The sequence below is a fragment of the Lissotriton vulgaris genome, chromosome 4_1 (genome assembly GCF_964263255.1).
Source record: "Lissotriton vulgaris chromosome 4_1, aLisVul1.2, whole genome shotgun sequence".
NCBI lineage: Eukaryota > Metazoa > Chordata > Amphibia > Caudata > Salamandridae > Lissotriton > Lissotriton vulgaris.
The window spans coordinates 772,123,767-772,149,749 of record NC_141691.1 but is presented as its reverse complement, the minus strand read 5'-3'; the positions used below and the strand labels follow the sequence as shown (position 1 = coordinate 772,149,749).

Genomic DNA, 25,983 nt, shown 5'->3' with positions numbered 1-25,983 from the left:
CCCCACGCCGGAGTCCTTCGGGTGTAACCCGAGAACCAGCCACCTTGGCATTAACGGGAATTGGCAATGAAGAACGTACAATCAGACCTGCGTGCACCAGGTGAGTGTCTTGTCTTGTCTTGTGGATATCTTTCGGATTTTGGATTTGAGACTTGGCATTTGGTGACCTTTGGTCACGGGGAACTTTGGAAAAGGGGGTCTGACGGGGCAGCACTGAAACTGCACGTGCGGACGCCCCTGTTTTGGATTGTGAAAGTAACTAGAGATTGAGACCAGACGCCTGGGTGTGAATTGCGGTTTTCACCAGGCCGGACTGCTCTCGGGAACGCCGGCGGTTGAGATTGGGTAGCGCTCGGACAGATCTGGAGCGGCGCTTGAAAAAGCGGGCTTAGCCAGAATAGTTCGGGAGGTGAACCATGAATGCTGTCGGATGGCCTGTAGGTCGGTCTGTGGTTTAGAAACCTGTGTGGCTATCTCTAGGCAGTCAAAGGACAAGACTGTTGGACGTTGTCATTTTGAGCTTTGAAGTTCTGAAAAAGGTTCTCCATAGGTGGGAGTCGATGGGCTCCACCTCTTATTTGCAAATATCTGTGTTTTCGTTTCGTCGTTTATGTTGATGTAAATTGAAGATTTGTTTTCGTGCTGTGGTTACCTAATTTGTGTAAGAGTGAATTTGAATGAAGACATGGCCATGTGTATGAGAGTGTTGTGATTAACAATTCTTGATTCCTTTTCAGCTCAATTTAGGTAAAAAGGGGCAATGCCGTGCTTTAGTAAACTATGCTTTGGCTGTGTTCACCGAGGGAGCACGAGGTTGGATGAAAGCCAGCCAGCACCTCCGGTGGAAACTCCCAACAATGATATGTATTGCAAGCATGGGATAGGACCCCTCCTCTTTAATACCTTGTGGAACAAATACACCAAGGATAATGTAGAACTGCAATAGCCAAAAACCGGGTCTTTTGATGAGAAAAAGATCCAGTATCTGCAAGAACGTCTATTTGCTAAACGTAGTAGACAGGCCATGTTTGATACCCTTAATAAATGGCAGAAAGAGGCAAAGCGGAGACGCATCCGGTCTGAAAAACTCCTGAAAATACAGCAAGGACAGACTGTGACTCAGAAAGCCATTGCTCATGACAAGAATAAGACCGAGCAGAATATTGAGTATGCAGACAGACAGTTCAGGTTGCAGGTAGATAAGAATTATGTGACACGAAATGAGGCAGAAGATGAAATAGAGGATTTGTCAGATAAAAGACCTCCCCCACCGTATGCACCGCAACGCATATACCCCGCGGTACCCCTTCAGATGGTGGCTGCACCCCAAGCCTCCGCACCGGAGGAACACAGGCCTCTCACCTCTCTGGGGACTACTCGTGCCCCACCTACCTCAGTGAGAGACCTGGCTACCCTCATCCCTGATCCCGGACAACCCCCGGGAACGTCCCATATGGTGTTAGCAACTCCAAGCCCCATATGGACCTCCCAATCAGCCGGTACAACACCCGGAGATCTGGGGCAAACACCGAAGGGGGAGCCGGGAGGTCTGGGCAGTAAACGATTATTCACTAGAGTGTATGTAGGGTACGGCGAAAAAGAAGCAGTAGTAGATCAGGCCGCCAAATGGATGCAGAACGATATATACACAGTAGCTGATGTATGGAGCACTATTAAAGATTTGGAGCCGGTGATGCAGCAGTATGCCCTATATCAGATGTCTTGTTACCTCATCGAGGCCTGGGAACAATGTTTCCGGGATGGGAGGGCCCCTCAGGTACTATACACCATCCGAGACTGGACCCATAAGTTTAATATGGATCCACAGGAGGTATACAAGAATGTCGACACATTAGTGAAATATTGAGGCAGAATGTTCATAAAAAGCCCCAATTGGACTTCCCAGCATCCCATGTGAGAAGTACACCCTATTTTTCATCCCGAAATTCCTGAAACACGTGATAATGCTGACCAAGTGATAAGGGCTCGAGTAGACGCCCGGTTCCAGGAGCAATGGGTGTACACTCCGTGGAAACGAAGCGAGGTTCTTGCCCTTAAATCCCAATTGCCCGATCCCCGCAAGAATCCCACCGCCTATTACAAGGAACTGACCGAAGCTGCGACCTCGGCTGTGATGACCCTGGCAGATGTCGAACTATTCTTTGGGTTACTAGTTCCTGTTGATATATGGCGGCAGGTGCATGATGCTGATCATGCTGCAGAACTAGGGGGAACTTGGGACGAGTTGAAGGATTGGGACCGAGATCGAAAACCTGGGGATAAGCCTAGAAACGAAATCACCTCCTTACCAGCAAAAATAATAGCATAAATGCTGACCCTGATTCCTCCACGGAAGGTTGACTGGGACAAACTGACAGCTTGTAGGCAGAAAAAGGATGAAAGTGTGTCCGATTTCTTTACCAGATTTGAATGGGTTTTTATTGACTTTAGTGGGCAGGATCTGGCCACCGAAGGTGGAATTAGGTTGTTCGTGAATAGATTTGTTACCAATTTGGCACCGGAAATTTCTGCACGATTGCAGGCCTCAGAAAGCACCTGGACTACCTCCACTCCCTCCGTGATTTTGAGCATGGCCCAATATTATGAGCATAGGGAGAACGAAAGCAAGGATAAAGTAGAGAAAAAGGCCAAGGATCTTAAAACACGGGTGCTGCTTCAGCAAGGTGTCCAAGGACAAGGAGTGGGGAGAGGAGCCAGAGGGCCCGCGTCCAGAGAGGCGGGAACAGGCAGAGGCGCAGGCGGGGCTCCAACTGTAGGGATAAACCAGTGCTCATATTGTAAACAGGAGGGGCACTGGAAAGCGCAGTGTCCGTTATTACTTGCCCAGAACGGCCCAATCCGAGGGCGAGGACGAGGACGAGGTAGCTCAGACCGGAGTGATATGCACAGAGAGGAAGCATCAGGCAAGTCCGAACGGAATCATTTTGATGGTCACCAAGGTAGACAATATTATCATGATGATTACGCATTCGAGGATCAGGATGGGTATGTCCACCCATAGGACAGCCAGGGACAGAGTAGGGGCCAAGTGTCGATACCAGTCAATCAACAAGGATCCTATGTGAGGGGGGAATTGATGGGGACTTCTGAGAATTTCCTAATTGACACGGGCAATGAATAGTTCAGTTGCTCGATCATTATTTACAGGGGCGGCTCTGTCCGGGCAAAATAATGTATCCGTGGGATTTTCAGGAGTCTCAGTAGTCAGACCCATCTCTAAACCACTCCCCTTCACGATCGGCCCCGCTACTGTTGAATCACCTTTTCTGCTAACTTCACATTGTGGTGAGAATTTGTTGGGCTTAGATATGTTGAAAAGGTTGAATGCAAAAATATACTGCTTCCCTGATGGGGTTTATTTGACGATACATCCCCACACTGACTGCATGAAACAATGTTTTGCTAAAAATGAACCTCTTCCCCCTGAGTTTAACGGCATTCCCGCTGCTTTATGGGCAACAGGAGATGCAGACGTGGGTAAGTTAGACATCCCACCGGTCCATATCATGTTGAAACCTGGTGCAAAATGACCGCGCATACCACAGTATAAGATCTCACCAGCCGGTGAACGTGCTTTACTTTCAATTATTCAAGATCTCATTGATAAAGGGGTAGTGGAGGAGACAGCTGCTAATATTTGTAATAGCCCGATTCTCCCAATTTTGAAGAAGAGTTCTGATTCTGACACACAGGGACACGGTGATGCTTATCGTTTTGTGATTGACCTGAGAGCCGTTAATAAGATTGTCGTACCGCAGTATCCTGTGGTAAAAGACATCACCACTATCCTTACGATGATTCCGCCCACTGCTCAGTATTTTTCGGTCATAGATCTGAAGAATGCTTTCTTCAGTATCCCTATCCACCCCGATAGCAGACAGATCTTCGGATTCTCGTTATCTGGCCGAAGCTTCAGATTCTGTCGTGCACCTCAAGGCTATACTGAAAGTCCGAGCATCTATAGTCAGGCCCTTAAGGCTCTGTTGGACGATCTAGTCTTGCCCGAGGGGAACGTGCTTTTGCAATACGTGGATGACCTGTTGATCGCCTCTGACACAGAAGAAGGCTGCAAGGCTGCCACTGTTGCATTATTACACCATTTGGCAGCGAAGGGGAATAAGGTGTCCTTGTCTAAGGTCCAATACTGTCGACAGGAGGTAACCTACCTAGGTCATCTACTGTCGAAGGAGGGTAGGAGATTGACTCCTGAACGCATTACTACCATCTCTAACATGTCTGTCCCTTGCACTCAGTGCGAAGTTCGTGCCTTTCTTGGCATCACATCTTACTGTCGCCAATGGATACCTAATTTTTCTCTCCTCGCTAATCCTTTGTTGCATCTAACCTCTAAAGACGTGCATGAACCCCTCCCCTGGACGGATGAATGTCAGCATTCCTTTGACTCTTTAAAAACTGCTCTCTGTTCTGCTCCTGTCTTGGGTACTCCTGACTACCGTAAACCCTTTGTACTATATGTGCATGAGGTCGACGGCTGCTCGCTTTCAGTGTTAACGCAAGAATTTGGTGGTAAGCAAAGACCTTGCGCTTATTTGTCAGCCACATTGGATAATGTCGCAAGGGCACTTCCTAGCTGTCTGAGGGCCACTGCAGCTGTCGCGGTGGCCATCCGGCAGTCGGAAGGACTTGTTCTAAATTCCAACCTAACAGTGATGGTGCCGCATGCTGTGGACACATTACTAAACAAAACTAAGACACAGCACCTTACGAGCGCACGCCTCACTGGGTATGAATTGACGCTATTTGCTCCGCATATCACGATTACACGATGTGCCACGCTAAATCCAGCTACATTGCTACCACTCCCTACGAGTGAAACTACCAATGATATACATGATTGCATATTTCGAACCGAAGAAGAAACAAAGGGAAGGGTTGACCTTACCGACATTCCTCTATCTGACCCTCAGGGGGAATTATATGTGGATGGGTCCGGTTTTAAATTAGCAGATGGAACAACAACAGCTGCATATGCAATCACAACCTTGAAGACAGTAGTTGAAACATTTCGAGTGCCACACCGGTCAGCTCAAGCTGCTGAACTAGTGGCGTTGTTACGAGCCTGTGAATTGAATGAAGGACTCTAAGTTAATATCTACACAGACAGCCAGTACGCCTTCGGCGTGGCCCATAGTTTTGGGCGGCTGTGGAGGGAACGGGGCTTCCTTACTTCTCATGGTCAGAAAATACAGAATGGCTCCCTGGTATTACGGTTGTTGGATGCCCTCACTCTACCCAAGAAATTAGCCATAATAAAATGCAGTGCACATAAGGCAGTGGTGGATGAAGTAGGGGAAGGGAATGCTTTCGCAGACCAGGTGGCCAAAAAGACAGCCCAATCTCCAATGTCGGCTATGTTTATAATGTCCTCGGCAAGGTGGGTGGAGGAATCTGAATTGTTCGATAGTACCATGGAAAGTGTGAGAGAATTACAGAAGGAGGCCACCCCGGCTGAATTAGAGAGATGGGAAAAGGAAGTAGGAAGACTGGACGAGAATAACTGTTGGGTTGATTTGACAGAAAAACAGAGATGGTTGCTACCCAATGCATTGGTGCAGGCCTTTGTAACTATGGCCCACGGTCCTGCCCATGTAGGAGCTAAAGGTATTTGCGGCTTGTTAGACCCAGTATGGAAAACCCTAACATACAAAGGACTGCTGTCCGTTTGGTCCAATACTGTATGGTCTGCTTACAACACAATCAGGGGAAGGGAGAAAATGTTCTGAGTGGGAACTTTGCGCCTCCAACGTTACCCTTTGAAGTGCTCCAGATGGATTATATCCACATGGAGCATGTCAACAATTTGAAGTATGTGTTAGTAGTGGTTTGTGCCTTTAGCAAATGGGTTGAGGCCTATCCCACGAAAGAGAACACTACCCTGGCTACAGCAAAGGCCCTTCTTAAGGAGTTAATACCACGCTATGGTTTGCCCCGTTTGATCTGGTCGGACAATGGGGGGCATTTCCATGGGGCCCTTGTTAAGCATATTTGTGATGGATTACAGATAAAACAAAAATTCCACGCAGCCCGACACCCCCAGTCAGCAGGGCTCGTGGAGAAGTACAATGGGATTCTGAAACTAAAGATGGCTAAGATTCAGGAAAGCACTGGTTTAAAATGGCCTGACACCCTGCCCTTGGCCCTCATGTCATTGCGAGTTACCCCTCATTCTTGCTCTGGTCTTTCTCCTTATGAGATAACCTTCGGGCGACCAGCTAATATATGGGGGGTACCCAGACCACGGTCCTTCTCTGAGATCGAATATCCTATGTTGATCGATTACCTATATGCCCTGACTAAAGATCTCCGTTCTATTCATCAGCAGGTAGCATCTGTACTGCAGCCTCTGCCAGAGGGCCCCGTACATCGACTGGAACCAGGCCAGTGGGTGCTGGTCAAGAAGTTTGAACAAGACTCCAGCCTCGCTCCAAGGTGCTCCGAGCCGCATCAAATTCTGCTCGCAACCCGGACGGCTGTAAAGGTGGATGGGAGAAAGCACTGGATACATGTCTCCCATCTGAAAAGGCTGCCGCTTCCTTATGATCAGCGACGCTCTGGGGGAATTTTGACCCAGGAAACCGAGAGAGCCACTGCATTTGTACCCTTTTCCGATGCCTGCGAGGTAGAACAAAGGCAAGAAAAGGGAGTGACGAGATCGGGTGAACCGGTCTCTGCTGAATCTGCAATTGCTCTGAATCCTGTCATTGATACCCCAACAAGCGAAAGCTCTAATGAAGGAGAGATACCTTCTGTGCTGTTTTCTGATCAGGAAATTCCGGGTCTTGTGCGATACAACCTACTGCCAAGAAAGCATCACGATTCAGAAAAGGGGGTGGTGATGAACAGAGTGTCTGAACTAAGCAGACCACTCTTACCCAGTCCAAAGATCAGGGCTTGATCCATCACCGTTATTTATCTCACTGCCCCATCCCAGCTCAGAACCTGGCTATATGCAAATCAGTCTGTCCCTGGCCCAGTGCATCATGGGAACAGAGCAGACTAAACTACCAAGCCAATTCTTCACCAGAAAGGAGACAAGCTACCGGGGACCGGTTTCTGGCATTTCAGCCGTCTTCGGCCCGGCTTGCTTGAATCCTGATGGAGCAGTGAGAAAGGGACTCATGTCTGAGTATACCCTGCCACACCTATAGTGGCCAAAAACGATTCAGAAAAGGGGGTGGTGATGAACAGAGTGTCTGAACTAAGCAGACCACTCTTACCCAGTCCAAAGATCAGGGCTTGATCCATCACCGTTATTTATCTCACTGCCCCATCCCAGCTCAGAACCTGGCTATATGCAAATCAGTCTGTCCCTGGCCCAGTGCATCATGGGAACAGGGCAGACTAAACTACCAAGCCAATTCTTCACCAGAAAGGAGACAAGCTACCGGGGACCGGTTTCTGGCATTTCAGCCGTCTTCGGCCCGGCTTGCTTGAATCCTGATGGAGCAGTGAGAAAGGGACTCATGTCTGAGTATACCCTGCCACACCTATAGTGGCCAAAAACGATTCAGAAAAGGGGGTGGTGATGAACAGAGTGTCTGAACTAAGCAGACCACTCTTACCCAGTCCAAAGATCAGGGCTTGATCCATCACCGTTATTTATCTCACTGCCCCATCCCAGCTCAGAACCTGGCTATATGCAAATCAGTCTGTCCCTGGCCCAGTGCATCATGGGAACAGGGCAGACTAAACTACCAAGCCAATTCTTCACCAGAAAGGAGACAATCTAGCCCTGATCTCTTGACTGGGTGAGAGTATTCTGCTTAATTCAGAAACTCTGTCCATCACCACCCCTTGTTGTTTAATTATTTTGTCCACCATAAGCGTGGAAGGGTATACTCAGATGTGAGTCCCTTGCTCATTGCACCATCAGGATTCAAGCAAGCCGGGCCGAAGACGGCTGTAATGCCAGAAACCGGTCCCCGGAAGCTTGTTTCCTTCCCAGTGAAAGAATTGGCTTTGTAGTTTGGTTTGCCCTGTTCCCATCATGCACTGGGACAGGAACAGACTAATTTGCATATAGCCAGGTTCTGAGCTGGGATGGTGCAGTGAGCTAAAAAACAGTGTTGGATCTAGCCCTGATCTCTTGACTGGGTGAGAGTATTCTGCTTAATTCAGAAACTCTGTCCATCACCACCCCTTGTTGTTTAATTATTTTGTCCACCATAAGCGTGGAAGGGTATACTCAGATGTGAGTCCCTTGCTCATTGCACCATCAGGATTCAAGCAAGCCGGGCCGAAGACGGCTGTAATGCCAGAAACCGGTCCCCGGAAGCTTGTTTCCTTCCCAGTGAAAGAATTGGCTTTGTAGTTTGGTTTGCCCTGTTCCCATCATGCACTGGGACAGGAACAGACTAATTTGCATATAGCCAGGTTCTGAGCTGGGATGGTGCAGTGAGCTAAAAAACGGTGTTGGATCTAGCCCTGATCTCTTGACTGGGTGAGAGTATTCTGCTTAATTCAGAAACTCTGTCCATCACCACCCCTTGTTGTTTAATTATTTTGTCCACCATAAGCGTGGAAGGGTATACTCAGATGTGAGTCCCTTGCTCATTGCACCATCAGGATTCAAGCAAGCCGGGCCGAAGACGGCTGTAATGCCAGAAACCGGTCCCCGGAAGCTTGTTTCCTTCCCAGTGAAAGAATTGGCTTTGTAGTTTGGTTTGCCCTGTTCCCATCATGCACTGGGACAGGAACAGACTAATTTGCATATAGCCAGGTTCTGAGCTGGGATGGTGCAGTGAGCTAAAAAACGGTGTTGGATCTAGCCCTGATCTCTTGACTGGGTGAGAGTATTCTGCTTAATTCAGAAACTCTGTCCATCACCACCCCTTGTTGTTTAATTATTTTGTCCACCATAAGCGTGGAAGGGTATACTCCGATGTGAGTCCCTTGCTCATTGCACCATCAGGATTCAAGCAAGCCGGGCCGAAGACGGCTGTAATGCCAGAAACCGGTCCCCGGAAGCTTGTTTCCTTCCCAGTGAAAGAATTGGCTTTGTAGTTTGGTTTGCCCTGTTCCCATCATGCACTGGGACAGGAACAGACTAATTTGCATATAGCCAGGTTCTGAGCTGGGATGGTGCAGTGAGCTAAAAAATGGTGTTGGATCTAGCCCTGATCTCTTGAGTGGGTGAGAGTATTCTGCTTAATTCAGAAACTCTGTCCATCACCACCCCTTGTTGTTTAATTATTTTGTCCACCATAAGCGTGGAAGGGTATACTCAGATGTGAGTCCCTTGCTCATTGCACCATCAGGATTCAAGCAAGCCGGGCCGAAGACGGCTGTAATGCCAGAAACCGGTCCCCGGAAGCTTGTTTCCTTCCCAGTGAAAGAATTGGCTTTGTAGTTTGGTTTGCCCTGTTCCCATCATGCACTGGGACAGGAACAGACTAATTTGCATATAGCCAGGTTCTGAGCTGGGATGGTGCAGTGAGCTAAAAAATGGTGTTGGATCTAGCCCTGATCTCTTGAGTGGGTGAGAGTATTCTGCTTAATTCAGAAACTCTGTCCATCACCACCCCTTGTTGTTTAATTATTTTGTCCACCATAAGCGTGGAAGGGTATACTCAGATGTGAGTCCCTTGCTCATTGCACCATCAGGATTCAAGCAAGCCGGGCCGAAGACGGCTGTAATGCCAGAAACCGGTCCCCGGAAGCTTGTTTCCTTCCCAGTGAAAGAATTGGCTTTGTAGTTTGGTTTGCCCTGTTCCCATCATGCACTGGGACAGGAACAGACTAATTTGCATATAGCCAGGTTCTGAGCTGGGATGGTGCAGTGAGCTAAAAAACGGTGTTGGATCTAGCCCTGATCTCTTGACTGGGTGAGAGTATTCTGCTTAATTCAGAAACTCTGTCCATCACCACCCCTTGTTGTTTAATTATTTTGTCCACCATAAGCGTGGAAGGGTATACTCCGATGTGAGTCCCTTGCTCATTGCACCATCAGGATTCAAGCAAGCCGGGCCGAAGACGGCTGTAATGCCAGAAACCGGTCCCCGGAAGCTTGTTTCCTTCCCAGTGAAAGAATTGGCTTTGTAGTTTGGTTTGCCCTGTTCCCATCATGCACTGGGACAGGAACAGACTAATTTGCATATAGCCAGGTTCTGAGCTGGGATGGTGCAGTGAGCTAAAAAATGGTGTTGGATCTAGCCCTGATCTCTTGAGTGGGTGAGAGTATTCTGCTTAATTCAGAAACTCTGTCCATCACCACCCCTTGTTGTTTAATTATTTTGTCCACCATAAGCGTGGAAGGGTATACTCAGATGTGAGTCCCTTGCTCATTGCACCATCAGGATTCAAGCAAGCCGGGCCGAAGACGGCTGTAATGCCAGAAACCGGTCCCCGGAAGCTTGTTTCCTTCCCAGTGAAAGAATTGGCTTTGTAGTTTGGTTTGCCCTGTTCCCATCATGCACTGGGACAGGAACAGACTAATTTGCATATAGCCAGGTTCTGAGCTGGGATGGTGCAGTGAGCTAAAAAACGGTGTTGGATCCAGCCCTGATCTCTGGACTGGGTGAGAGTATTCTGCTTAATTCAGAAACTTTGTCCATCACCACCCCTTGTTGTTTAATTATTTTGTCCACCATAAGCGTGGAAGGGTATACTCAGATGTGAGTCCCTTGCTCATTGCACCATCAGGATTCAAGCAAGCCGGGCCGAAGACGGCTGTAATGCCAGAAACCGGTCCCCGGAAGCTTGTTTCCTTCCCAGTGAAAGAATTGGCTTTGTAGTTTGGTTTGCCCTGTTCCCATCATGCACTGGGACAGGAACAGACTAATTTGCATATAGCCAGGTTCTGAGCTGGGATGGTGCAGTGAGCTAAAAAACGGTGTTGGATCTAGCCCTGATCTCTTGACTGGGTGAGAGTATTCTGCTTAATTCAGAAACTCTGTCCATCACCACCCCTTGTTGTTTAATTATTTTGTCCACCATAAGCGTGGAAGGGTATACTCAGATGTGAGTCCCTTGCTCATTGCACCATCAGGATTCAAGCAAGCCGGGCTGAAGACGGCTGTAATGCCAGAAACCGGTCCCCGGAAGCTTGTTTCCTTCCCAGTGAAAGAATTGGCTTTGTAGTTTGGTTTGCCCTGTTCCCATCATGCACTGGGACAGGAACAGACTAATTTGCATATAGCCAGGTTCTGAGCTGGGATGGTGCAGTGAGCTAAAAAATGGTGTTAGATCTAGCCCTGATCTCTTGACTGGGTGAGAGTATTCTGCTTAATTCAGAAACTCTGTCCATCACCACCCCTTGTTGTTTAATTATTTTGTCCACCATAAGCGTGGAAGGGTATACTCAGATGTGAGTCCCTTGCTCATTGCACCATCAGGATTCAAGCAAGCCGGGCCGAAGACGGCTGTAATGCCAGAAACCGGTCCCCGGAAGCTTGTATCCTTCCCAGTGAAAGAATTGGCTTTGTAGTTTGGTTTGCCCTGTTCCCATCATGCACTGGGACAGGAACAGACTAATTTGCATATAGCCAGGTTCTGAGCTGGGATGGTGCAGTGAGCTAAAAAATGGTGTTGGATCTAGCCCTGATCTCTTGACTGGGTGAGAGTATTCTGCTTAATTCAGAAACTCTGTCCATCACCACCCCTTGTTGTTTAATTATTTTGTCCACCATAAGCGTGGAAGGGTATACTCAGATGTGAGTCCCTTGCTCATTGCACCATCAGGATTCAAGCAAGCCGGGCCGAAGACGGCTGTAATGCCAGAAACCGGTCCCCGGAAGCTTGTTTCCTTCCCAGTGAAAGAATTGGCTTTGTAGTTTGGTTTGCCCTGTTCCCATCATGCACTGGGACAGGAACAGACTAATTTGCATATAGCCAGGTTCTGAGCTGGGATGGTGCAGTGAGCTAAAAAACGGTGTTGGATCTAGCCCTGATCTCTTGACTGGGTGAGAGTATTCTGCTTAATTCAGAAACTCTGTCCATCACCACCCCTTGTTGTTTAATTATTTTGTCCACCATAAGCGTGGAAGGGTATACTCAGATGTGAGTCCCTTGCTCATTGCACCATCAGGATTCAAGCAAGCCGGGCCGAAGACGGCTGTAATGCCAGAAACCGGTCCCCGGAAGCTTGTTTCCTTCCCAGTGAAAGAATTGGCTTTGTAGTTTGGTTTGCCCTGTTCCCATCATGCACTGGGACAGGAACAGACTAATTTGCATATAGCCAGGTTCTGAGCTGGGATGGTGCAGTGAGCTAAAAAACGGTGTTGGATCTAGCCCTGATCTCTTGACTGGGTGAGAGTATTCTGCTTAATTCAGAAACTCTGTCCATCACCACCCCTTGTTGTTTAATTAAGAAAGCATCACGGCACCTCAGACTCTACTGCTAGGAGATAAAGAAAGACTTGATTGAATAGACAGGGTTTGCTAGATTGCAGGTCTGAGGTGCTGAGAGAGACACTGGACTGAACTCGTTGAGAGCTGGAACTTTTGTTACTGTGCTCTGTTCAGAAAGAAAGGCTAACCCTTGTGAACGGCCAGGTTGTACACCAGGATCCCTTTCACCCCGACGTTTTGTTTTCTTAAGATGAACGATAGGAGTCTGCCTGTGAGACTCTGACGGACACAGGGAGAAGAACCCTCTGGCAGGACGGACTGCTAGGCCCAAGTTTAATTTTGGGCTTTTAGCTAGGAATGTACCCTTTTGGTCATATTGTATTTGAAGAAGAACTTCCCATTGCACCACGATACTTCCCATTTTATGAACCAATGTTTTCTACATGGACCACGAGGGTCAAAATTGCTTTTGTGTTGGTAATCACAGTATAGTAGCTATTTTTATGAGCTTATTCATATATTTAGAACATAAATACCCTTTGCAAACTCTTCTACCTTCTACTGTGACCCCACCTGAACATTTCATGCTCACCTTAGCACCCCACAAAGAACGACATCGCCAGACGTATGCGAAAAATGTATTTGTAGAAATGCTCCATCAAACACACAGCGCTACCAACACCACCGACTGTTGGGTTTGTGGGCTCTTGCCATCTGTTATGCATAAACATGACCTGTTTCTCTCATTGCCCTTGTCCTATTTAGGAAGTTGTGAAGCATGGTTTAAAATGTTTTCCGCTATGTACAATCATTATGTAGAAAATCCCAAACAGTACACCGAGAAGGATTATAGTATGATCTTAGCATACATCAAAAAACATCAGGGATTTGACCCTGAGGGAAATGGGGGACAGGGATCGTTGGATCCAGAAGCCTGTATGAATCTATATACCGAGAACGAGAATAGTACCTGGTTACAAGATGAACTCTATGATTTTGCTAACTTCAATGATTCGCAGTATTTCCAACACTTTGTTGTCAGAAATGTTACCAGTGAACGCACTGTACCCATTCCCATTTTGAATACTTCTTCTGATTTCTGTGTACAGGGGATGGGGCATGTACAGGTTGGTGACAGTGTCTGTAAATATACTTATCGCATGAAAATATTTAGTAGCCCGCCACTGTTGACACCACCAAATGTGTATTTTGTGTGTGGGGAAAATGCTTACACTTGGTTGCCCCGAGGTTGGGCCGGCCAGTGTTATCTGTCTTTCTTGTACCCACCTGTCTACATTGCACCATCAGACTCTCATAGAACACACCAACTCCATCCCGCTAGAACAGCACCCATTAGGCAGCGTAGACATCTCGTAGCGACAGAAGTCGATCAAACTGACACCTCCCTACAACAGTTTACGGACTTTAGTAAAGGATTGGTCCCTTTCTGGGGACCCATATTCAATAGCAGAGAAATCAGGCGGTTGTCCAGGATAGTAGAGAACGTCATTAATATCACCACAGATATCATGACCAATATCAAAGTAGAGCTTCAGGCGACAAGACTCGTTTCGCTTCAAAACCGGATGGTTCTGGACGTTATCTTGGCTGATCGAGGTGGAGCATGCCGGGTGGTTGGCAGCTCCTGCTGCGTGTATATTCCAGACTCCGCCCCCACTGTCCATTTGGCTATCCAAAAGCTACATCGCATAGCAGCTGAAATGCACACCGATAATGGGTCTTGGTCACGGTCTGTTTGGTTCTGGGGGCTCCTGACAACATGGGGTTGGAAGCTAATATTGATACTGGCCGGGGCGGCCGGTGTCATTTTTACTTGTTGCATCCTTGTACAATGCGGTCCGGCCTGTTGCTCCTATTGTGCCACCAGAGTGACGGCCATGTGCATCCCTGCTCCAGTCCCCACCAAAATTCAGATGCTCCAGCAGGAGATTCATGAACTAATGGCCATTGACGAGGAGGTCTTCCAAGACTAGGATTCCCTCTTAGTTAGCTACATCACGCTAAAAGGAGGGTTTGAGGAACCAGAATTGACTTTCGGTTCCGCGAACCATATAGTCGCTGTTTGTAATTAGCGTGATGCATCTAGAATAATAACAAAGAAAACGCAAATACTAATATACACACGAAAAGCAGTAATTTAGGAATTAACATACACCATATTGCACGTTTTTGTACTTGCTTGACTCGACCGACGCCATTTTGTGGCCTCGCTCGATCCCTGCGTTAGCAAGCCCTATCCTTGCATTTTACCAAAGCCGTTCCCCTGAGAAATAGTGCAACTGCTGTTTCTGCTCGTTAGGCCTGTCAAGGTTATAGGTAGAAGGAGGAGGCTGGATAAGCACATTCTGAGGGGTGCTGCACGGACTCTCTCGGAGTTAGCAGAAGGGAGTCACCCTCACGACCTTGCTATAATGAGATGAGCTAAACCAAGAGCGCTTTGTCTCCCATATATGGTCTTTCCCTCTGCACCAACCTGTACCAACTTGTATTTTTCCATCTTAGGTAACGGTTTCGAAATGTAACAGTATATATGTGATGTTCTGACAATGTGCCAGCAGTCTTCTTGGCATACCTCGTGGGGTTAGGTCGCAAGGAGCTCCTCTGGCAGAGTTTGTTTGTTATAATAAATGATTGGACCTTCTACACTGCCAACCGACTGATTATTGGTAATGGGTATTGGGCTAGTTGTAAGTATGGCTCTAATTGGGTTGTAATAATAATTTTCGGTACTTCACTTGGGGATTCAACGATTCTACCTGCTCCAGACTTTGTCTTGACTCGAGTTCTGGTTGTTATACCACTATTCTAGTATATGGTTTGGTCTCCCCTTGGAGCCCACTGTGTATTGTGCTACTTACAACTGTTCAACTGATCTCTTATTGTGTGCTTTGTGTTCTATCCTCGTGTAGAGGATAGTAGAGAGTGTTATATTAATAAATACATATTTTTATGTAACTACTGTGTAGTTCTCCTTTCATTTGATTAATTCAGGAGGTGTTATTCTGGACAAACAATCGGCTTTACATTCCTTCAAGATTAAGCCTGAAGGCTGCTCTCCACAGCTACCAGTAGAATACCTTTCTAAAGGTTATCTTTGACCTCATACATCATAAGGGTCGTTTGGACTGGTGCAAGGGTCCCACTTTAATTAGTGGACATCCTATACTAGGCCAACTTCTCACACATGCTAACAAAGTTGCCATTAAATTTTGGTGTCAGGGTCTACACCTTCCAGCCACAGGAATCAAGGCAAGACACTTGCATTGCCTGTGGACCCTCCAGCCTGTGCCATGTCAAACCAGAGGTGGCCAAAATAGATTCCACCTTGCTTTACAATTAATACTGTGACACAAACTTGAGAAGACTTCCACTCCAGCATTTGCAGCATCCCCTGTCAAGATTTGCCCCCAGCAGTGACAAATAAGACTGGACTAACAACTAACCTTGGCTTCAGGAGCAGTGTGCTGTGCCAGCGTAAAGTGCATCAACACCTTGTCAGGGGTGGTAAGGGCATAATTTGAGCTGGTGATTTCCAGTGCTCTGCACTGGCACTTAAGGCAGTCTGCCACATGGTGGTGCTGTTTGTCTAATTTAGAGATGAGCACAACAACAGTTTTATCTCAATATACATTAAAAATGATAAAGACATGTCACCCATGCCATTCTTATAGCTTTGGGGGCATATAACAGTCTCAATTGTCAACTTCTAGGAGTGTGATGGTTAGTTGTTGTGTTGGCACTGTCACTGGCAGTGCTGGCAGGGGTAGCATGTGGTGCAAGCTGCAATGGCCTCCTGATGAGGGCCTGGCACTTATATTTTTACAAATTAAGCACAGGTAAGCGCTATATAAATGCAATTATAATTGCAATACTGTCTTGCTGTTTAAATTAACAAACTGTAATATGGTAGGCCAGAAAACAATATCAAACCTATGAGTATATTTGTTTGATCATCTGTTTATGGTGACCAATTTGTTTTTTAAAGGGGTTTTCCTGTGGAAAGAAAAAATCAAATTTGTCTTTAACCAGTCCTGCATTACCAACAATCATCACCAACAATAAGAATTCCTGGTGACCCTTTGATGAAGTCTGGTCGGGTTTTAAGATGTAGCATTGCTGCATTATCACAGCGGTCCCTTTCGCTTTTCTCTTTCACTTATCTAACTATTCTTCACCCAAAAATAATTCATCACTTTATTGGGCTGGAAACTATTAGGCACTGGGCCTGGAACAGTGAGGCGCATGAGAGGGCAACGGCCCGGGATGTGAACACCTGGCAAAATGATTTGGATGAGCAGAGGTCCGTCTGACGTGTGAAGACACCTAGAAGGGGTGGCCTGTACCTGGGAGCGCACACACATCAAGCTTCCAGTAACACATGGGAGAGACAGAACCTAAAGAGGCAGTCTCGCATCAGGGTCCCAACGCAGCGGACATAATCAGGAATCGTGGGATCAAATCCACGCAAACGAACAAGCTCGATAAGTGCACTGTGACCAGAGGGGCGTGGACTGACAAGATGGGAGAGTATATGTCTCTACCAGCACTCCTATCGACCTAGTATTAATCCGGCATCATCATGGAAAGCCTTGATGGCAATTTTCCTTCTGAGATCCGGCGAATGATTGGCGTCACCCTGGCACTGGATGTTTGGCATGGCTTGATGGTTAGATGAAGTGCACGATACAGAAAGAGAGGTGGTGTTTTTAAGTGCCGGCCAACATCTTCCCAGCTCCGCACTGGCTGCAGAGGTGTACTCATCAAAAACCACACAGGATTCGAGGACTGGAGCTGAACAGACACCAAGGGGCCTAATATGATGGCGGGTGGATCGTCATCGCTTTGCGGGTGGTGGCGATCCACTGGCCATCTGTACCCGATTTACCCCCCGCCATATTAGTATGGCGGGCGGTAGTGCTGTAAAAGGGTGGCTAGACAACCAGTGACCAAAGACCCTTTTGTGTTGCCCGGCGGTGTCGCCTCTATTACCCACAGAATATTAATCAATGAAGAAGCAGGCGCTGGAGACTGAAAGGCAGGAAACAAGGGTTTATTCTCTCCGGAGGAGAACACATCAATTCGGACAGCAAGTATCGTCACGAGGTGCTCTAACCGCATCTCTGAGGCCTGGCCTCTTATACGCAGGTTTATTGCTTTATTACATGAAACATATACTTGTCAGTACTTTGATGTACGGAAAGGTATCCTAGGAATCCCCGCTTCAAGCCCGTTCCCACACGTTTACAGTTGAAATCCCCACCCCGGTCACAACAGGTGATGATTATCGCGCAGCTGGACATTCCGCCGATTCACGGAATGTGTGGAGTTGATCGGATCTCATGGGGTGAAGGGTGTTCGATCGACTCGAGGGTCCTTTGATAGGGGGAAGTTTCCTACTGTACGGGGGTGGGATAAACAGTATCCGCAGGGCCAGGTGGCGGCCTGGGAACAAGGGAGACAAACGGGCATACAGGAAAAGGGGGGTTTGTATCAAAGGACTTGGGACCATGAAAGGGATGAAGGGAGGTGTCGCACTGGGAACAGGATGGGATTCCGAGGCAGAGCTGCGCTGAAGAGGGGTTTATGACCCAAAGCATGTGAGAGCAGGAGGGGGTTGTCAGCGTGCGGGGGATGCCTGCGAGGTTAGGAGAGAGCGAGACGCGCTGGCTATCAGCGAGGGCAGGGAGGCCATGGTGCTTAAAATGGCTGCCGCTTACGCGCACGAATGGGCTCGAAAGAGAGCAAGATGGCGCCGATAATGTTGACGTTTGCAGCCTAACTTTTAACAGTCCTCCCTTTTCAACATATCTAGCCAACTTGCCTACTCAATGTCAATTTTCATCAAATTCCTAACCTCGGCATCATATAATGCTCTCATGCGTTCGTTTCCAAAGTCCACAGTCTTAGGGCAAATACAATTTGCACATAATGAACACAGAGGTGGCAGACATTGAATTCCTAAGCATAGACCGCATATTACAACTACAGGAATCAGGATAATGGTGAACAGTCTCCAGCCCCAGTTCTTAACGGTGTTCCAGAACCAACCACCAAGCGACCATTCTTCTTGTTCCTGGTGGACTTCTGAAGAGAGTCTGTGAAGATGTTCGATGGCTTTGTACACTGAGGGTGAATTGTCCGGTATGTATGTACAGCAGCTAGACCCAATGATGCGGCATGCTCCACCACGGTCCGCAAGAACCACATCTAGGACAAGGCGGTTCTGGAGGGCCACCAAGCGGACCGCTTGAAGCTCGGCGGTGTTATTAGCAAGGATCCCAGCTGTGATGTTCATTGTTGTCTCAACTGCCTGGGTCAGATGTCGGATGGCACGGCTGTTTGCCATGGGGCCCCAGAGTGGAACGAGTCCCTTCATTGCATCGAGGAACTGTGCTCCTGTCGAGTCGGCTTGTTCAATGTCCTTGGCTCATTTTTGTCTATGATGATTAGCTGGGGCCACATAAGTTGGAGGAAGGATGAAGGAGATGAAACAAGTGCCCCCCCAGCCCTTGGGGAGCCAGGTGTAAGCCTTCGTGCCACAAACGAAATACATATTCGGAGAGGATACAAAGGAAGGCGGATCGGTGGAGTCCAAAGTTCTGGTGAAACGGCAGGCGCTGCGGCCTACCAGCTGTGTCCCAAGTCCTTCTATGCACATGTGGCCTGTGACGTTGATGACTGATAGGGCCACAGTCAGGGTGGCAGCCGTTCGTTTCCGCAGGTAGGAGAAGGTGGGTCTGGTTGGATTGTTGAACACCTGCATTTCAATTCGCTCTTTAGCAGGAATGTCCATGTGGATTGAGTCGTTGGAGGTCTGCGGGCAGAAGTGCGTCTTCGTTTTGTTTCGCCAGACCCCGTGGTAGTAATGCGTTACAGTTTTGCTGGAGGTGGCATTGTCCTTAAAGCTTTCTTGCAGAAGGATCAGCCAAGCAAGGCAGGAGCGTGAACTGAGAAAGGTGAAGGGATGAATGGTATCGAGTGTCCAGTGGCGTGGGGTAGCAACCCACAGATCCAACAGTTAGTGGCATTGGTGGCGAGGTTGTGCTGGTGAAGTAGCTGTACGAAAAAGTTATTCCAGAACTCCTTTCGCCTCTCTCTGAGTTGAGGAGAGAGCGAAATCAGATAATGTTCCGTCATGGTGGTAGGCTGAGCAGTGGTCAGGAATGTTTCGTGAGCAGGTGCATTTTCTTCCACAATCCAGAGTGTGGTCATGAGGAGAAAGCAGAAAAGGATTGTGATGAAGAGTGCAATTGTCTTTGAGCTGTGGAGTCTGTCTGCTCTTGGGTTTCTGTAGTGGGTATTTCCTGTTGCTTCCATCATCTTCTTATTTGGCGCTTCCATCATCTTCTTATCTGGCGCTTCCATCATCTTCAAGGTGCTCGGTGGTGGGCAGAACCACAGACTTCGTTTAGCTTCTCTCCCGGTAACCCGTGGTTGTGTTTAGGTCACCGTTCTGAGATTCAACTTAGTCCGTGGTCTACTTAGCCGGAGCTCCCTCCCTTCGGCGCAGGAAATACCCTTCTCTGGATGGTACAGTGGGATCAGAGAATTTTGAAAGTTCAAGTGCTTCGGTATCAGGATAGCAGGTCAGTGACGGTCGGTCCTTGTTCAGGAGCTCTTCTTGGTTGTCGATGTTTTCTGTCGTGGCCAGGGTCGAGGAGATCTTCTTACAGTGGTGCGCATGCACCCAGTTGCGTTTTCCCTCCACTCGAAGTGCTGTTCGGGTGGTGATGAGGACTTGCCAGGGGCCCGTCCACCTGGGTTCCAGACTCTTGGCACGCTGGAAATTCCGGATCAGAACGAACTCCCCAGGTTGGATGGTGTGTCCGGGACCCCTGGAAGTGTCAGGGATGGCATGCAGCACCTGTTGATGGATAACAGACAGTGTTTTAGTCAACTGGCATAAGTAATCAGACATTAGGACGTCCGGGACGTCATGAATGGAAGTTGGTTTCGGTGCAGACCAGACATTCATAGGTCGGCCGAATACAACCTCGTATGGTGTCAAGTGGTGTTTGGTAGGGGTGGAACGCATTGAGAGCAATGCCAGTGGGAGTGCGTCTGGCCATTTCAGTCCTGTGGTAGCCACTATTTTGGCCAATTTTAGTTTCAGTGTGGCATTATGTCGTTCAACTAGACCAGCAGATTGGGGGTGGAAGACTGCGTGGAACTTTTGTTTTACACCCAACCCTTTCAAAATGAGTTGGATAACTTCGGCTACGAAGTGGGGGCCATTGTCGCTCCACAAAATTCGACAAAGGCCGTAACGGGGGAAAAACTCCTTCAACAGAACTTTTGCTGTGGCCATAGCAGTGTTGTCACGGGTTGGGTATGCTTCCACCCATTTGCTAAATGCGCATACCACAACAAGTACATATTTCAGGCCTTGATATCTGTCTAGTTGGATGTAGTCCATCTGCAGGACTTCAAACGGGTGATTTGGGACCCCAAACCCTCCCCGGGGTACTACAGTTCCTTTTCCGGGGTTGTGTTGCAGGCATATCAAGCATTGCTGAACCAGACGTTTGGCGGAGTCTGTGATTTTATCGTTGTGCCAAACCCTGGAGACAAGTTCAATCATGGGGGCTGATCCTATGTGGGCAGGGGAGTGTGCCATAGTCAGTATGGGAATCAGGTACGAGTCAGGTAGCAACCATTTGTTTGTCTCTTTTGTCCGCCAGCAGCCTTCGTCATCTTTTAATCCCACCCGTGTCCATTCTGTGAGTTCGTGTTGTGTGCTAGCCATTTGAATGTCTCTAATAGTGTCCCTAGCATCAGTCCATTTTTCTGCTTGTGACCTGGTCACGTACATATGTGTTGTCGTCCTACTTTCGGCTGTCGTTCGGGCAGTGATGTCAGCTAGTGCATTTCCCTGTCCTATAATGTCCGTCACCTTCTTGTGTGCCTGGCATTTGATGACTGCAAGCTTTTTGGGGAGAAGGACGGCTTCGATCAAGGCGGAGACTAGGTCCCCGTGCAGAATGGGGGTGCCGTGTGAGGTCAAGAATCCCCTCTCCCTCCAAAGGAGCCCAAAATGGTGAACCACCCCGAAGGCATACTGGCTGTCGGTGTAAATGTTCGTTGTGGTTCCTGCTGCTAGAATGCAGGCTCGTGTTAGGGCAATCAGTTCCGCTGCCTGGGCAGATCGTTGCGTGATGCGGGCTGTTTCGACTACAGTTCGAGCCGTGGTGACTGCATAGGCAGCTGAAGTGGTGCCATCAGGGAGTTTGATGCAAGAACCGTCCACCCACAGCTCTCCGTCAGGGTCAGGAAAAGCCGTGTCTCTGAGGTCAACCCTACTTCTAGTCTGTTCGTCCGTAAGGGTCACGCAGTCATGCACAGGGTGCACATTGGGATCGTCCTCTGGTAAGGGTAACAGAGTTGCCGGGTTCAGTGTGGTGCATCTTTTCAGGGTGATATGGGGTGCGAGCAAAGTCAGTTCGTATCCAGTCAGTCGTGCACTCGTCAGGTGTTGCGTCTTGGTTTGGTTCAGGAGGGTGTCAACTGCATGGGGTACCAGTACCGTGAGGGAATTCGAGAGCACGATCCCCTCACTCTGTCGGATAGAGATTGCAGCAGCAGCTACAGCTCGGAGGCAGGCAGGCAAGGCTCTGGCTACAGGGTCAAGAGTGGCAGAGAAGTAAGCGCACGGTCGTTGCTTTGGGCCAATGGACTGGGTCAGGACAGATAAAGCGCACCCCTCCCTTTCGTGAGTGTAAAGGGAGAAGGGCTTCGTGTAATCGGGGGTACCTAACTCAGGGGCCGAACAAAGGGCGTCTCGTAGTTGCGTGAAGGAGGTCTGACACTCAGGGGTCCAAGGGAGTGGGAAAGGGACGTCTTTAGCTAGCAGTGAAAGCAGTGGTTTTACTATGAGGCTAAAGTTGGGTAACCACTGTCGGCAGAAGGAGGTGAGGCCAAGTATGGAGCGAACCTGTTTCTGAGTCTTAGGGATAGGAGTTTCGAGAATGGTTTGGATCCGGTCGGGAGTGAGTTTCCTTCCGTCTTTGGACAAAAGGTGGCCTAGGTAAGTGACCTGGGGTTGGCAGAATTGCAACTTCTTCTTGGAGACCTTGTGGCCATTTTCTGCAAGGAAGTGTAGGAGTTGAATGGTGGCTGTGACAGCTAATGGAGTGGTGTCGGCTGCCAAAAGGATGTCATTGACATATTGCACTAACACCACTCCATCGGGTAACTGGACTTGATCCAGTTGTCTCTTGAGGGCCTGGCTGTAGATGCTAGGGCTTTCTGTGTAGCCCTGGGGTGCTCGGCAGAACCTATATGAGCGGGCTTTGAGGGTGAAGCCGAAGAGATATCGGCTGTCTGGGTGGATGGGGATGGAAAAGAATGCGTTTTTAAGGTCAATGACAGTGAAGGTGGTGGCAGTAGAGGGAATCAAAGTCAGGATGGTGGTGATGTCTGAGACCACGGGGTACTGGGGTACCACCACTTTGTTGATCTCTTGAAGGTCAATGATAAAGCGGTATGCTTTCTCATCTCCCTCTCCCTGCTTTTTGATGATGGGCAAGATTGGGCTGTTGCAAACGTTGCTAACCACTTCCTCTACCACTCCTGCGTCTATCAGTGACTGAATAATCTTTACCAATGCCTTCTCGCCCTCGGGCGATATCCGATATTGTGGAAGTTTTGGGAGTGTTGCATCTGGTCGGACAGTAATGTGCACTGGGTCAATCATCATGCGCCCTACGTCCGAATCCGTTTTGGCCCACAGATACGGAGGCAGAGTGTCAAGCAGGGATGTGTCAGCGTCGGTGATGGAAAACATGCGTTTGGGAGGGCAATGTCTAAGCAGAACGGGGTTGTCGTAAAGAAAAACTCGAACTCCGTCTTGAGAACATCTAATTGTCGCTCGGAAGTGTTTCAATAAGTCAAGTCCCATAATTGCGTCAGGGCTATTGGAGGAAAGCAAAAACGTGGTGTCAGTGGTGTTGTTTTCTAAGTCGAAGAGGATCGGGGCGGACAAAGGGTTAGTGGAGGGCGTTCCATCGAAACCTGTCGATGTTATTAGTGAGCCAGACAAGGGTGCCCTTGGGATCAGTCGTTTAGATAACGCGCTACGTGTTGCGCCAGTGTCTACCAGGAATGGAGACTTTGTACCCAGGACCTTAGCAGTAACGTAAGGGCCTTGCTGGTCAACATAGAGCTCGACTGGATCCCTCCCTTGCCCTTGGCAGTCCTATGCAAAGTCGTGAACGTCATCGTAGTCAGATTGTTGGCATTGGTTCTGTCTGGGTCGGTCAAATGTATTTGGCCTGCCTGATCTATCGTTAGTCGTGTCATTTGGGGGCCCTCGCTGCTGTCCCCTATTTCTCGGCCCACTTGCTATGTCCCTAGGGTCTTTATTTCTGATGATTTCCAAAAGAACTGGGCACTGAGATTTCCAATGGCCCGTTCCTTTACAGAAAGCACACTGGTCCTCTCTAATGTCTGTACGTCCAATGTGGGGAGTCGAAGTGCGGTCCCTGGGAGGTGCAGTTTTAGGGACGTTCGTCTGATAGTTTCCCCGGTATTGGTCTCGTCCTATAGTCACCCCTTGCAGTTGAGCAATCATCACCCTCTCTTTTAAGTCCTTCTTCTTTCTCTCTGTTGCTCTATCGTTTTCATTTTTCTGATGTTCATAATATTGGGCCATCTGGAGGATAGCCGTAGGTTTGGAGGCTGCCCAGCTACTCTCGCTGGCCTGCAGTTTCTGGGAGACCTCTGGTGACAGACCCTTAACGTAATTCTGGACAAAAAGATGGTGTCCGGTTGCAGTGGTCAAGTCCTGGCCGCTGTAATCGGAGAACACCGTTTCAAACCGGGAGAAGTAGTCCGATACATCCTCCTGAGGTTTCTGGCGACAGGCCGTTACTATCGACCAGTCCACTTTCTTTTCTGGGATCAGAGTTTTTAATTTCTGTACGATTTTATCCGGGAGGTCTAAAATGGCTTTCAAAGGCTTTTGTCCGGGTTCTCGTTGTTTATCTATGCCATCGAGTTGTGACCAGTTATGTCCAAACAGCTCAACGTGGTCGACTTTCCGGATTTGCTTCCACACATCAGCTGGTAGGCATAACCCGAAAAACAAGTCGATGTCAGCCAGGGTCATAATCGTTGATCCTAGGGCTGTACCCAACTCAGTATAGAAGGCAGTGGGGTTTTTACGTAGGTCAGGCAGAGATTTCCGGAATGTCAGAATCTCTTGCCGGTCCCATGGTTGGTAGACCCAATTGTACACTACCCTTCCTTTTGCATCTTTGTGGTTTGCGTCATCGTTAGTCCCTTCACCTCGTGGAGGGACCCAGTAAAGGGCAGCCTCTCGTATCGGCATCATGGCGTTAGATTGTTCAGTTTGTGGTTCGGTCACTTCGGATGCCGTAGGTTCAGTCGCCGGTTTTCGTTCAGTGAGGTGGCGGAAAACCTCAAGCGTACGCGTAAGGAGGTCCGTCACATCACACTCACCCTCATCCCCGATATCGACCTTCCGGTACAGAGTCGTTAGGCTCTGGGGACCTTTGTCTCGATATCGGTCCTCGTATGCGTTCAAGACATGGTAACACAGTTGTACAGTAAAGTGTCGTCTGTGACTCCCTGTATACGAGTTAAACACATCCGTGATGTATTCTTCATCTTCCCTCCTTTCTACCAGTGTCCTTGCTATCTTATCAACCCCTGCTCGCTCATCTTTGCTTAGTCTGCTTGTTCTTGCAGAACCAACCCTTCGGGCCTCGGGGTCGCCTAACGTTGTCGTTTGCGTAGTATCTAATGCAAGGGGTCCGGCCGGCACAGAGGCCATGGGGGCCGAAGCTGTGGCGCTACTCTCGCTTGTACCTGGGGGTGGTGGGTGCTGTGCTAAGGGTTGGGAAGGGGCATATGGAGGGGGCATGTAGATGATCGGAGGACCTAGCAGCAGATCATCGTTGGCTCGCTGTTTCGAGGGTAATTCAGGGTAGAGCGTGGAGGATGTTCTAACCGGACACTGGCTTGACGTTTCTATTTCTAGTTTCAGTTTGGCTTCCTCTCTTTCTTTTATCTCTTCTTCTAGTTTCTGAGCCGCTAGGTGGGCTGCTTTGCGCAGCTCCTTTCCCAACCTACTCTCAGTTCTCTTTTTACGTTGTTCAGTTTCTTTGCGCCACATGCCGAAACTATCAAGCATAGTGGGCGTCGTCTTGTTTTTACCAAGGGCTGTTTCTAGTGCGTTTATTTTATCATCATCGAAGGATCCTATCAGTGGCCACTGACTTTCTCGATCCTTTTTCGTATATTTATGCCACAGCTTGCTATAGGCTATAGCGATCTATCCATGCTTCATGAACATGTCCTTATTAGGGGTGCCCTCCAGTGGAGCCGGATGGTTCATCTCTAATAAGCGGTCCGGGCTAAACAGGCTACCAATCAGTGGGGAGAAGACAGGCATGACGGATCACAATGGGGATAATAGTCAGCACTACCTATCTTATCACTGCGTGCAAAGACTAGACAGAATATTTCTATTCTACGTTGTTTGCAGGCAGTGAATACCTCATGAATCAATATCGGGCAATAAAATGGTCAATAAAATGGTCAATAAAATGGTCAATGGGGAGAATAAGTAGGCCCGCAAAGGTCTGCGTTACCTACCCTTTCACTATCTGC

At 48.5% G+C, this 25,983-nt stretch overlaps 1 protein-coding gene and 1 pseudogene across 1 annotated transcript in view; one reads left to right on the top strand and one right to left on the bottom strand.

Annotated features, from left to right (window-relative positions):
• The window catches only part of LOC147722577 (putative thiopurine S-methyltransferase), a 349,873-nt gene that overhangs the window by 196,725 nt on the left and 127,165 nt on the right, over window positions 1–25,983 (bottom strand). The window lies entirely within an intron of this gene.
• On the top strand, window positions 12,688–14,324 carry LOC147722578 (uncharacterized; annotated as a pseudogene).